This window comes from Lemur catta, chromosome 7 (genome assembly GCF_020740605.2).
Source record: "Lemur catta isolate mLemCat1 chromosome 7, mLemCat1.pri, whole genome shotgun sequence".
NCBI lineage: Eukaryota > Metazoa > Chordata > Mammalia > Primates > Lemuridae > Lemur > Lemur catta.
This window is the reverse complement of record NC_059134.1, coordinates 86,985,922-86,999,045: the sequence shown is the minus strand read 5'-3', so window position 1 is coordinate 86,999,045 and position 13,124 is coordinate 86,985,922.

Sequence of the window (13,124 nt, the reverse complement as noted above, 5' to 3'; positions counted from 1 at the left end):
CATATAACTTGTTCAGAAGATCTTAAAGTCAACTCTTTGAGGTTGTAGATACAACATTTTGGTCTGTGACAGAATTATTTGCTTCTTTGTGCCTAATATGTTTCCTTATACCTAGGAAGTGATTTTTTTCATAATGAATCTTACACTTAGAAAATATGGTTGATGAAAATTATGCTTTCGTGCTAAGTAGTCTAAAGCACAGGTCCTGATTTTTTCCCTGTGAAAAAGTTTATTTTCTACTCACTCATTTCACAAATGAGAAGGAGAGTATATGAACTGTGTCTTTTTTACATTTACATCTAAGAGAATCCCATCAGATATCATGAATTTAAAAATATGCTATAGAATACATTATTATTTTGCAAATAACGGTTGTATTGTAAACAATGATTGCTGTAAATAATTTAGACTGATTTCTAAGGCCATTTTATATAAAAACATTGAAAGATGTTTTTATAAGTAACGATCAATCAAAAATAAATTTCAATAAACTGATGGGAATTTGGGCCACTTTCTGCTCCAGCTACTTTTCTGCAGTGCCAGATAAAAAGGCTTCCTATAAAGCTAATGTTCCCTAACAGGGCTGTGTGGGCTTTCTGTTGATCGCAAGTCTTCCATAATACCACGGGCCTGAGACATATGGCTTTCCCATCTCCTGAAATGTTTCATTCATGGTCGGTAACCTTTGACTTCTTTTTTTTTTTTTTTTTTTTTTTTTTTTTTTGAGACAGAGTGTCACTTTGTTGCCCGGGCTAGAGTGAGTGCCGTGGCATCAGCCTAGCTCACAGCAACCTCAGACTCCTGGGCTTAAGCGATCCTACTGCCTCAGCCTCCCTAGTAGCTGGGACTACAGGCATGAGCCACCATGCCCGGCTAATTTTTTTTTTTTTTTTGTATATATATTTTTTTTTTTAGTTGGCCAGATAATTTCTTTCTATTTTTAGTAGAGACGGGGTCTCACTCTTGCTCAGGCTGGTCTCGAACTCCTGACCTCGAGCGATCCACCCGCCTCGGCCTCCCAGAGCTAGGATTACAGGCGTGAGCCACCGCGCCCGGCATGACTTCTTCACAATCTATGAGAATGTGTATGGGATGCCCATCATGTACACGTTAATTCTTTATTGTCAACTAAGTCAATTCTGTATGCAGCATATATTCCATTCTCACTTCCATGACTGGAATTCCTACTAACTACCTAACCATTATACCAAACTAAGCAAGAGACTTTATGCTATCTTGCAATTTTAAAATATTTAATTTTCTCTTTAAAGTTTATCAATGTGGACTTAAATCAGTCATTGTCTGGAGCTAACATCTAAGCAAGTTCTGACAACTCAAGAGAAAATAGCTCTTTATGAATGTGCATATGTAGCAATGTGTATGATAGTTAAAGACTAATAATAAATATTTATTGTAACATATCATGACAACTAGAAATTTTTGTGAAAATCCCTTCTATTCCTCTAAATAGTTCTCAAATTGCAAGACCCATACAAGCACCACCAAGATCATCTTGAAACTTGTTAGAAATGCCAGTTTTCAGGCCCCACCCCAGACCTACTAAATTAGAAACTCTGGAGGGTGAAGCTAGAGATCTGAGTTTTAACAAATCTTTCAGCTGATTGCAATTCATGCTAAAATATGAGAATTACTGTCACTTCAAGATCTTCAGCTGAATATGCTGCTCCTAATATTTTTCACATTATATGATATCACATACAAAAATGATATGCAGAGAGTTATTATATTAATGTGAAAATATAACCTGGAAAGGAATAAAGTGACTGTAAAACATACTTAATTAACGATTGAATCTCAAAAATAAATCAATTTTCTGAACAACTTACATGAGCTCTACACAAAGAATTGGGCTAAATTATTCAATTTTGAAATATCTAAGGAATAATAAATGATTTGGCATGCATTATGAACCTCAGAAAAGGTCTCATTGCAGTGATCATTGAAGGTTGTATACACAAGCAAAATTTTCCCCTTAGCAACTATTTAAATGCATATTAGTTCTTTATTCATCTGTGTTAATGGCAAAAAGCCAGAAGCAAAGTTACTCAAAAAGGAAGAGAAAGATTAGGGATAATTTTAATTAATGAGAATCACTCAGAAACTACTTAATTCATGTTTCTCTATTGCTTTTCCTATTATGAGACATATATATTTCTTCATCACTTTATTTAAAATCTCAAAATAATTTGTATCTTAATATTTAACTTAACTTTTTTTCTTTTTTCTTTTATTTGTCCTGTAGAGACTAGCGTGTATTCTACTGACATGTACTGGCCAATGACTTCTTATAAAATTTCTAAGTATTTCAAAGCATGCATGAATTGTCCTTCTCCTGAACACTCTTATTAGTCAGTTTAGTATCCATTCTGTGTTCTTCCACTTTCTCAGGTATAAAATGATCTCTTTTCAACTTCCATAGTCAATTGATTTGGATCTAAACAGCTGCATGTAACTGAATTTTATCTGATCTGCATTAATTTTCATTGGCTAGTTTATGTTGTTCTAAGTTGAATGTTTTGATTATGAGTTTTCCCACATGGAAAACATCAAAACAGATTACCAACAGAGCTCAAAAATATCTGTTTTTCCATCTTTGACATTGAGATTTTTAGAAACTAATTTTCCTTTTAAATTACAACAAATTTTAACTTAATGCTTTCCAAAGATACTGTGATGATGACTGACTTGAATTACTTCCTGGACTGGAATCCGTAAGAACCATTAAAAATGAGCCAAATGTACCTATAATAAATTATTCAACAGCTAATCCTCTGCATTACCTGAAGAGGAAATGTGGATGAGGACAAATATAGGTAAAATTGAAGCTATTATCCAAAAACTAAATAAAACTTAATGGGAGATAGATAGAAATATAAAAGTAGTATAAAAACTAGAAGTTTCTATCCAAAATATTCTATGGAATAATGTAGGATTTCAATGAGATAGGCGTACTCTTCTAAATTTATATTGCACTTAATAAATTATCAATCTTATTTATATAAATTAATTAAACATTGTTTATGCAATGCTAAATGTTAATGTCTCTCTCAAACTTAAGGTGTTGACAACCAAACTCTAGATCTTCTTGACAAAACTTCCCCTGCAGACTTCTTTATCCTAGCTAATGGCAATTCTATTTTTCCAACTGTTCAGGTTAAAATCTGATTTGATTACTTCATTTTTCTCTCACCACGCAATTAATATCTAAGCAAATACAAATGTAAGTTCTATCTTCAAAACCATATCTAGAATCTGATGACTTCTTACCTACTCCGCCATTCCCTCCCAGCTAAGAGCTACCATTATTTCTCACATTGACCATTATAAAAGCCTCCTAGTAGGTCTCCCTGTTTCCAGCCTTATTACTCTTCAGTTTAGTTTCAACACCTCTGCTAGAGAAATCCTGTTTTTTTTTTTTTGAAGACTACTCAGAAAATTTTATTTTATTCATTACCTCATTATTTGTATATGTTTTTTATTTCATCATATTATGGAGGTACAAAAGTTTAGGTTATGTATATTGCCCTTGCTTCCCCCTCCTTCCCTGAATCAGAGCTTCAAGCGCATCCATCCCCTAGACGGTGCGCATCGCACTCATTATGTATGTATACACCCATCCCCCCTCCATCTGCCTGATACCTGATTAATGTTATTCCTAAATGTGCTCTTAGGTGATGATCAGTGAAACCAATTTGATGGTGAGTACATGTGGTGCTTATTTTTCCATTCTTGGGATACTTCACTTAGTAGAATGCATTCCAGCTCTATCCAGGACAATACAAGAGGTGCTATATCACCATTGTTTCTTATAGCTCAGTAATACTCCACGGTATACATAAATCACATTTTATTAATCCACTAATGTATTGATGGGCACTTGGGTTTTTTCTACATCTTTGCAACTATGAATTGTGGTGCTATAAACATTCTAGTGCAGATATCTTTTTTATAGAATGTCTTTTGTTCTTTTGGGTAGATGCCCAATAATGGGATTGCTAGATCAAATGGTAGGTCTACTTGTATCTGTTTAAGGTATCTCCATATTGCTTTCCACAGAAGTTGCACTAGTTTGCGGAGAGTGTTCCTATCTCTCCACATCCACGCCAACATTTATTGTTTTGGGACTTTTTGATAAAGGCCATTCTCATCTGAGATAAGGGATATCTCATTGTGGTTTTGATTTGCATTTCCCTGATGATTAGAGATGTTGACCATTTTTTCATATGTTTGTTGGCCATACTTCTGAGAAATCCTATTTAAAACTAAGTTCAATCATATGCTGCAGCCCTCTACTTTATAGCTCACTCCAAATATAAGGTAAAGTCTTTACAAATGTCTATATGACCACAGGGACTTGTCCTCTCCTCTACTTTGTCAACACCCTACCCAGTCAACCCCACTCACTTTGCTCCAAAAAGTCTGACCTCTTTTTCATTCATTGCATATACTAGGCAGGCTCCTGCCTTACAGCTTTCGTGCTTGCTGATCTTTCTGCCATCTCTGCCACCAGATATCCCCATGGCTTATTCTTTTACTTTCTTCCATCTGTTACTTGAATGCCACTCTTTCAGTAAAACCTTCCCTGGTTACTCTGACCATATGATCTCCTACCACTCTATTCTCCTTCCCTGATTTATGTACCTCTTTAGCATTTACCTCCATCTAGCATATTAAATACCTATTAGGTTTCATTTTGTCTGTTAATTTGGCTAGGCCACAGTACCCAAGTATTTGGTCAAGCACTATTCTAAAGATGTCTATGAAGGCGTTTTTTTTTAGATAACATTAACATTTAAATTAGTATATATTGAGCAAAGCAAGTTACTTTTTATAGTGTGGGTGAGCCTCATGCAATCCGATGTCTTAATAGAGAAAAGACTGACCTCCCTAAGACAGAGAGAATTATGCCAAAAGACTGCTTTGAACTCCAACTGCAACTCCTTCCTGTGTTGAGCTTGCCAGCCTTCATAATTACGTGATCCAATTTCTCTCTCTCTTTCTAAGAATAACCTCTCTCTCTAACTTATCTTTTTTTTTAACTTATGAGGGATATTTTTAATTTATGATAAGTTTATGGAGATGTAACCACATTGTAAGTTGCGGAACATGTGTATATGCTAAGCACTGTTCACACACTGGGTAAAAAACAGTGAATATGACAAATCCAGTTGACAGCCTTAGGAATCAGAAGGAGAAATAAAGAAACAAACAAGCCAATGGATAAACAACTAAAATAAATAATAATATGTATAAAAGAAAAAAATGTAAGTGTAGTTCAGAAAAAAGGGACAATGTTGGAGCATGTACTTCAGATAGGTTAGTCAAGAAAAGCTTTCCTTAAAAAATGACATTCAAGCTGAGACCTAAATGATGAGAGTATTCAGCTAAGTAATGTATTCAAAATTATTTTATAATCTATGAAGTATAAAAATATTAGTATTTGGAAATATATTGTTAGGGAAAAGGAAAACATATATCTGAAGACAATCATAATCAATATGAAATGTCTTAATATAAAATATTTCATTTAGTCATTTACTAATTAATTATTCATTCATTTACTTACATAGTGATTGCTTCCAGAAATATTTATTGAGTACCAGACACTATTCTAGACAATGCAAGTAAAACAATAAACAACAACCACAATAAAAAAGAGATATTTTTGTCCTCAGGGTTTGAATGGTACAATTTTCAATTGGGAAAGATAGCAAAAAATAAGTTGATATGTAATATAATGTGGGTGCCAATAAGTGTCACACAAAATAAACCAGATAGATACAGATTAATGTCAAGTGTCTTTTCAAATGGGATGTTTAAGAAAGGCTCTATGAGGAGGTCAAACTTAGGGTCAGTGTCTTAAATGAGATGAATGATCTAGTAATCCATGCATTCCAGGAAGAGGGAATATCCAGTGTGAAGTCCCTGGGGCAGACATGTGTTTGGAAGGTCATGATGACATCAAGGGTAGCAGTATGGGTAAGGGTGCACTGTTTGAGGGCATGAGTTAGTGAAAGGTGTGTGTTGAGGTCATGAATCCAAGTTACAGTGTTGGACCTTGAATTTTATACATGAGGGATTAGACTTCAGTGGTGACATAGTGGGATGAAGTAATAGCTGAGATTCATTTTTATTCTTATTTTATTTTATTATTTTTTTTGAGACAAGGTCTTGCTCTCTCACCCAGGCTGGAGCAGCTGAGAATTATTTTGAAGGTGAAAGTAACTGTAGTGTTAAGATGTTGACTATGAGGTTGGAGGAGAAGAAAAGAATCAAGCATAACTCCAGGTTATTCTGGTAAATTCTAGTCATATTAAATATGATGGGGAAATGTGTGGAAGAATCAGAATTTGTGGGCATGATATCAATAATTCAGTTTGAAACATATATGGGTCAAATGCCTATATTAGACTTTAAAGTAAAACATAAAGTTGCAGTGGGGTTAAAAGGTCTGGAATTGAACGTAGAGGTTAATGTTAGAGGTATAAATTGATGGTTATAGATTATAGATATAATTTAAAGCCATCAGATGGAGATCATCTGGGAAAAAGTACAAAAATAAAGAGGTCCAAGATCTAAGCTCTATGTTATTGTGATATGTACAGGTCAGAAAGACTATGTAGTGTTATGCTGGTAAATGTTTCACAACCAGTCCCAGGCATGTGGGAGGAGATTGTTTTGTGCTGTTTTATTTCTATGGTTTAAATACTCTCAACCATGTCTGATTATGATTTCAAGCTTTCATCAACAAACATTTAACGATTGCAAAATTCATAAAAATTTAACGATCATCTCTTGCAAACTGGTATGGTTGGTTCTGAGTCACCACTGAAAAAGGAGAATCCAGCAATGAAAACAACAAACAAAAGCTTCCAGTGAAGTATAATAAAAGCGTCATGTGTCAGAAATCAAGGCAATAAAGTGTTGAAACAAAGAGTGATCAAATATGTGAAAGGCTGTTAGAGTTCAAGTACAATAAAGATAAAGACAGAGAATCAGTCATTGGAATTGCCAATGTGGAGACCACTGTTGACCTTGATATAAGGGATTTCTATGGAGTAGTGTTTCCTAACACATGATTAACATAGGTTCAAAGCTACTGTGGTGAGGAAACGTAGCAGGGAATACAGACAATTCTTCTGAAGGGTTTTGCTCTAAAGGAGAACAAAGAAGATTCTAGAAATGGCTTGAATTAATTTTACTTGACAGCAGAATTCTTTTGTTACTCGGACTCTCTTCCTCTGTGAATACCAAAAATTTAGGACCAGATAAGGCCTCTTTTTAGTGTATGTTGGTCAAATTATTTCCGTGGTCTATCATAGCCTTTGAATTAATTATTTAGGGTAAGTAATGTCAGCACCCAACACAAACAAACTCCAAACTATTAGTGGCTTAATGGCAGAGTGAGAGGGGTGCAGATCTGGGAGAGAGATATGATTCTATTCCACACAATAATTTAAGATAAAAAAACAATGGAAACCTAACCTTCTTTAACATATAGTATCACCATATTCTGGGGCCTCAGAGTCCTCTTCTGCATCCTCTGCGGCCAGAAATGTAGTCTAGCTATGTTCCAGAAGGGAAGGAATGGTTCAGTAAACAACTAGCCAGACAGTCTATGCCATATTTTGATTAAATCACTGAGCTCTTGACATTATAGGTTGTTAAAAACAAATAGCTTCTGATATGTATGGAAGAACTGAAGTTGTCTGATCTTTTCCCAGATATTGCCCAGCTTTGGCAATAACCAACTATGTGGTCTTGGGCAATTAACTATTTTGAAATTCAATTTCCTTATTTGTAAAATTATGAGAGACAAATCACTTTAGACATTTCATATGAATTAGGTATTCTAAAACTAAAATAAGACATTTAATTTCTCAGTTTACTTCTATTATTTAGAAATTAATAATCTAGGTAGGCACATTTGGTGGATTCATTAAGTCCACTTAGCTTGTTCCATTGAAAAGCACACATTGAAATTTCTGGTTACTTTATGTCAGACTGTCCCTCAAATGCTATCAGGTGAAGGAAGATCCTGTCAAGCTCCAGATATGTGACCCAGTAAAAACAACTTCTTCTTTTTTTTCTTACTAACTAAGCATCATTTACTAAACATTGAGCTGTATAAGATTTTTCTGTCTAGTATGACAGGAATTATAATCTTACATTCCATGTATAGTAGCAGCCATCCCCAGTGAATGCCCAGATTATTCAAGAAGTCTAGCCATTTCTAGGAATGCCACATCCCAGCCCTCAAAATCTTCCAGCAAGGCTGTGTCCAGTTCATAGTTTCACCAACTAGAGACAGATTATTTTCTCCACAAACTGTTTATCATTAGACATATTCATTAATCAGATGAAAAATTACAACTTAAAAAATGATTTATTTATACTCTCCTCAGCCAAAAAATACTGATTGAACCATCAAGATTACGCCAAGTGAAAATATATCACGAGCTACTCTGTCAACACCACAGCAAGTTAGCCGGGCAGCAAGTTGCCAACACGATTATGCAAATGCCAGTGCTATTGGCTTATCAGTCAAACCCACTGCCAGGATGCCTCGCAGACATATTTCAATAAAAAGAGATGAAAAGTATCTCAGTCCCACTGGCATTAATAATTTATGATTAATCAGTTTATGAAGACTTGCTAACAGCAGAAGGCAACAGTGAGGAAGATGGATTCTCTCTCTTTGGATTTAACATTACTTTTCTCCCAGGCTAAATCTAATCATTTCTTTTCTGAAGACCAGATAATTGACTAGCCATTTACTTAAACTTCCTGAAAGGGCATCAATAATCCTCCCAGGGGTTCATCTTTGATCATGGGAGGTTAAGTTAAATTGACTCCTGATTCTACAGTAGAGGGAACAGCAGCCAAGATACAGCCACGTACAAGGGAGCCACCCTGATTCACCTAAGAGTGCTCGGGCAGCTTTGTGAAGGTTTAGGCGAGAATGGTGTGGTCCATTAATTTGTACAGCCATATACTTGATGGACTAAGAAAAGAAGTAGAAAGAAGAAATAGCTGTGACATTATTTTGATTTGTAGAAACTTTTTTTATCCTTTAAATCTTAACATTTTTTTTGTCTAAATCATAATTTCTTAAGTTATGAAAATTCTATTTTTATTTTCAAATGTAGGCAAAAATATAGAAAACAATTTAGACAGTTGGAGACATTTTAAATTTTATTATGCTTTTTATGACAGTAATAAAAGAAAATTGCAATAAAAAAATTTTTATAAAGAGATAATTATCCAACAGTTTTACTTTCTTATTCAACCACTGTTTTCACTTAATGTGATTCTCATCAGCTTTTATTCAAAATTATTTTTTGGTAGAGGAACTACTTACAAATGCTAACACTGGGCAAAATATTTATCCTCTTTGATCTCAGTTTCTTCTTCTGTTAAATGGAGATTGCAAGGGTTTTTATAACAATTAGTCAACTACAATAATTAAACCTATCAACCAATGCTTTTTATATAGTTTATTTTAAATGAATATTTTCTATGTTTTCTTCTACCAATTTTAGTGAACTATGCATTTAATTAATGTTATATCAAGCATTTTTAATGTTACAGCTCTCACAGTCATATCTTCTAATGCTGCATGACATTCAATCCAATGGCTCAATTAATCAGTGACCTGCTATAGGGCTTTTATCAGTATTGACATGTGTCTTTATTTGCCTAAGGACAAAGCTTACTTTTAAAAGAGTTGTTGAAGACAAGTAACTAAGTATGAATCAGATTATTTAGTTCCGTTCAAGTAGAATAATTAAAATCTTCAAGGTAAAGACACATAAATGAAATAAAGTTTGACTTGTGACACTTTCAACTAACTTAAGTGACTTTTACAAAATATAAAATATATTGGAAAAATCCAAGAGTATTTCATAGAACTCAGGGTAGGAAGTGTATGTGTCTCTGAGGCATGTGTCTCATTCCCTCTCTGAGATGCACACACTCGCACCATGTGCTTTATTCTTCTATTTATTTACAGAATGGTTGATGTATGGTCCAAAAGTGACTGCCCCAGTCCAATGTTAAAATTATTTTTGAATTCAAGAGCACAACAGAAATACAGTAGAATCCAGAGAAGCCTGGTCCCATGCCCTAGTATCCCTATGAAAGGTACTGTGCTATAGACTAAATGTTTGTTTCCCCCAAAATGCATATATTAAAACCTACTCCCCAATGTGATGGTATTTGGAGTGGGGCTTGTGGAAGGTATTTAAGTCATGAGAACAGAGCCCACATGTCTTGGATTAGTGCCTTTATTAAAAAAAGAGACTCCAGAGAGCTTGTTAGCATCTTCTGTCAGGTGAAGACACAGCAAAAAGAAGGCCATCTATAAACTAGGAATTGGGCCCTTACCAGACACTGAATCTCCCAGAACCTTGATATTGGACTTCTTAGCCTCTCTACGACTGAGAGAGATAAAGTTCTATTGTAACAAGCTACCCATTTGGACAAACTACCAGTTTGTTATATCAGCCTAAGCAGACTAAGTCCAATCATGACAGCAATCTTTCTGGAAAAGTTTAAGAGCAGGGAGCACAACATATGTAACATGTGACTTTGTTCTATACTTCCTGATCATGACTTTATGGTCAGAATCAATCCAACAATGCCAAAGGAATTTGAAAAAAGAAATTATGGCAAAAGATTTGGGAGACTATTTTGCATAATTTGGACCATCCTACCCAAATCTCAGCGTTTCTGCTGCTTTGGCACTGTTAAACATTAATTCTAAGGGCTTCATAACAGTTACATTTAAAAACATTTTATTATTATTTAACCAAATAGCATTTTCTAAGCACTTTTAATAGACTTGCTGTAATTACATTTTGACATGTTACAGTGCACAATGCTTCTGAAACTATAAGTTGTGCAGCTAATTGATAATTCAAACCCTAATTGAGATAATGAAGCTGGTCTTGGACATCAGTGAGATGGCCATCTAATTAGTTTCTTAATTATTTTTATTAGATGAGTGGACAGTATACCGGGGGTGATAATAGTACAGTAAAGTTAATACAAGAGGAAATAATGTGGATGAAATGAATTGGAGCATGGATATAGCTTCTTACTGTTAAATCTCTTTAGTGCTTAAGAGCTTAAAAAGGAACATTCCATGTTTTTCTCCCCTCTATCCACTTCCAACAAGGCACAATGGGAAAGGTCTAGCTCATAGTAAATGATCCATAAATGCTAAATACTCAGAATTAGGGATTCTAGGCTGGAGGGAATTGTCATTACAAAATTTTATGGGGGGGGTGAGGGACCTAGATATTAAATTTATGCAAGCAATCCTACATTATATTATTACATAATATCACTTTGGGTTTTGCTTGTGTGAAAAAGAAAGATTATCTTTACTGCTTTCATTAATATTTATGATAATTATTATGGTAATAATTAGGCAACATTTAGTAAGCATCTTCTATGTGTCAAATACTGAGCTAAATGCTTTATATGCATTACTTATTACATTCTTACAACAACCAAATTAGGTAGTACTATTAATGTGTAAATGAGGAAAGTTATGTTTAAAGAGAACGTAAACAACTTGTCTAGGTTAATAGAGCTAAAAAGTGTGAGACCTTACATTTAAACTACAAACTTTAAACTAAATACTATACATCCACATCATGTCATACTGCCTTGATTTTTTGAGATGGTCTATGAGTAAGGCACCGATTAAGGTAACTAACTTATTACACGCAAGAAATGGTATTTCAGTATATCTGATCCTGATCTGGAGGCACCAGCATTTTCCTTTGGGAGAACAACTGAAAGTAGTGGTTTCAATTCCATGGAAGTTTCTAGAGCTGACTGCAAACCTGTATTTATTCTTGGTCAAATGCTCTACAAATTTACCTCAACAATTCTTGCCAATTTTACTCATTCTTTTAAGTTTTTCCTGCAATCTATGCTCTAATTATTTATTTATTTTTTCCAGTCTTGACTTCCCTCTTCAATTCCCATCTTGTCAAAATATATTCATGCTATAGTCATCTCTTCCTTTCTTTTCTGTCAGTCTCAGCAGATGAGCTGTTATTCTTCCATTCAACATGGGACTGACAATGTTACTTTGGCACCATCCTCTATCCTTCTTATAGGTCATTGCTTAATCAGTCTTCTTTTCCCTCTGTCTTTTTTTTTTTTTTTTTGACTCCTCAAAAGGGTAGCTTATATTTGTCTTAAAATTTTCAACTCCATCCAAATCTCAAACCATTGCAAAATGCCCTCTGCTTTTACTACTGCACCATAGCCATTGTCCTCAAGGTCATTAATGGCCTCTGGTTTCTACAATCAATTGACCACTTTGGAACCAGTATCTTTTTCCAAGGAGCTCTGATTTCCTTGATTCTCAACGTGTCACCCTCTCTTGATTACCCCTTGTTTCTCTGGGACTGCCCCATTGTGTCCCCTTCTTAAGGTCTCTTACTCTTTATTTCCCTTAGATATATGGATACTAAGCTCATCTCTCAGCTCTTCTCGCTCTATACAAGCTCCCTTGGTGACAATACAGTTTATTTATTTAGTCATTCAACAAATTTCTATGGAGTTTTCTCTATGTACCTGACAATATTTCAGACACAGGTTACAGAATGGAGAATTAAACAAATTCTCTGCTACATGGTACTAAGATTTTAGTCGCTATATATAGACAATATACAAATAAATAGTTAAATATATTTTGTCAGATGGTAATAATCTACATATAGAAGAGTAAAACAGGGAAGGGGGACAGGAATGATAGAGGGTACCATCTAATAAGGTACACTTAACAATGACCTGAGTAAAATGTAGAAGATAACCAGACACATTCTGAGAGAAGAACATTTTACATAGATAGAATAGTGATTTTAAAATCCCTGAGTTTGAAGTATGCTTAGCATTATCCTAGATATAGAAAGGAGAGAAGTGCGGCTGAGGTGAAGGGAGCTAAAAGGGGAATAGCATGAGCTGAGCGCAGAGAAGTGGAGACGTAAAGATCATGGAAGCTTTGCAGGCTGCATAAGTTTGGATGGAAGTTCAAGCTGTTACAGTAACAAATTTTAATAGTACCTTGAACAAAATAGAAT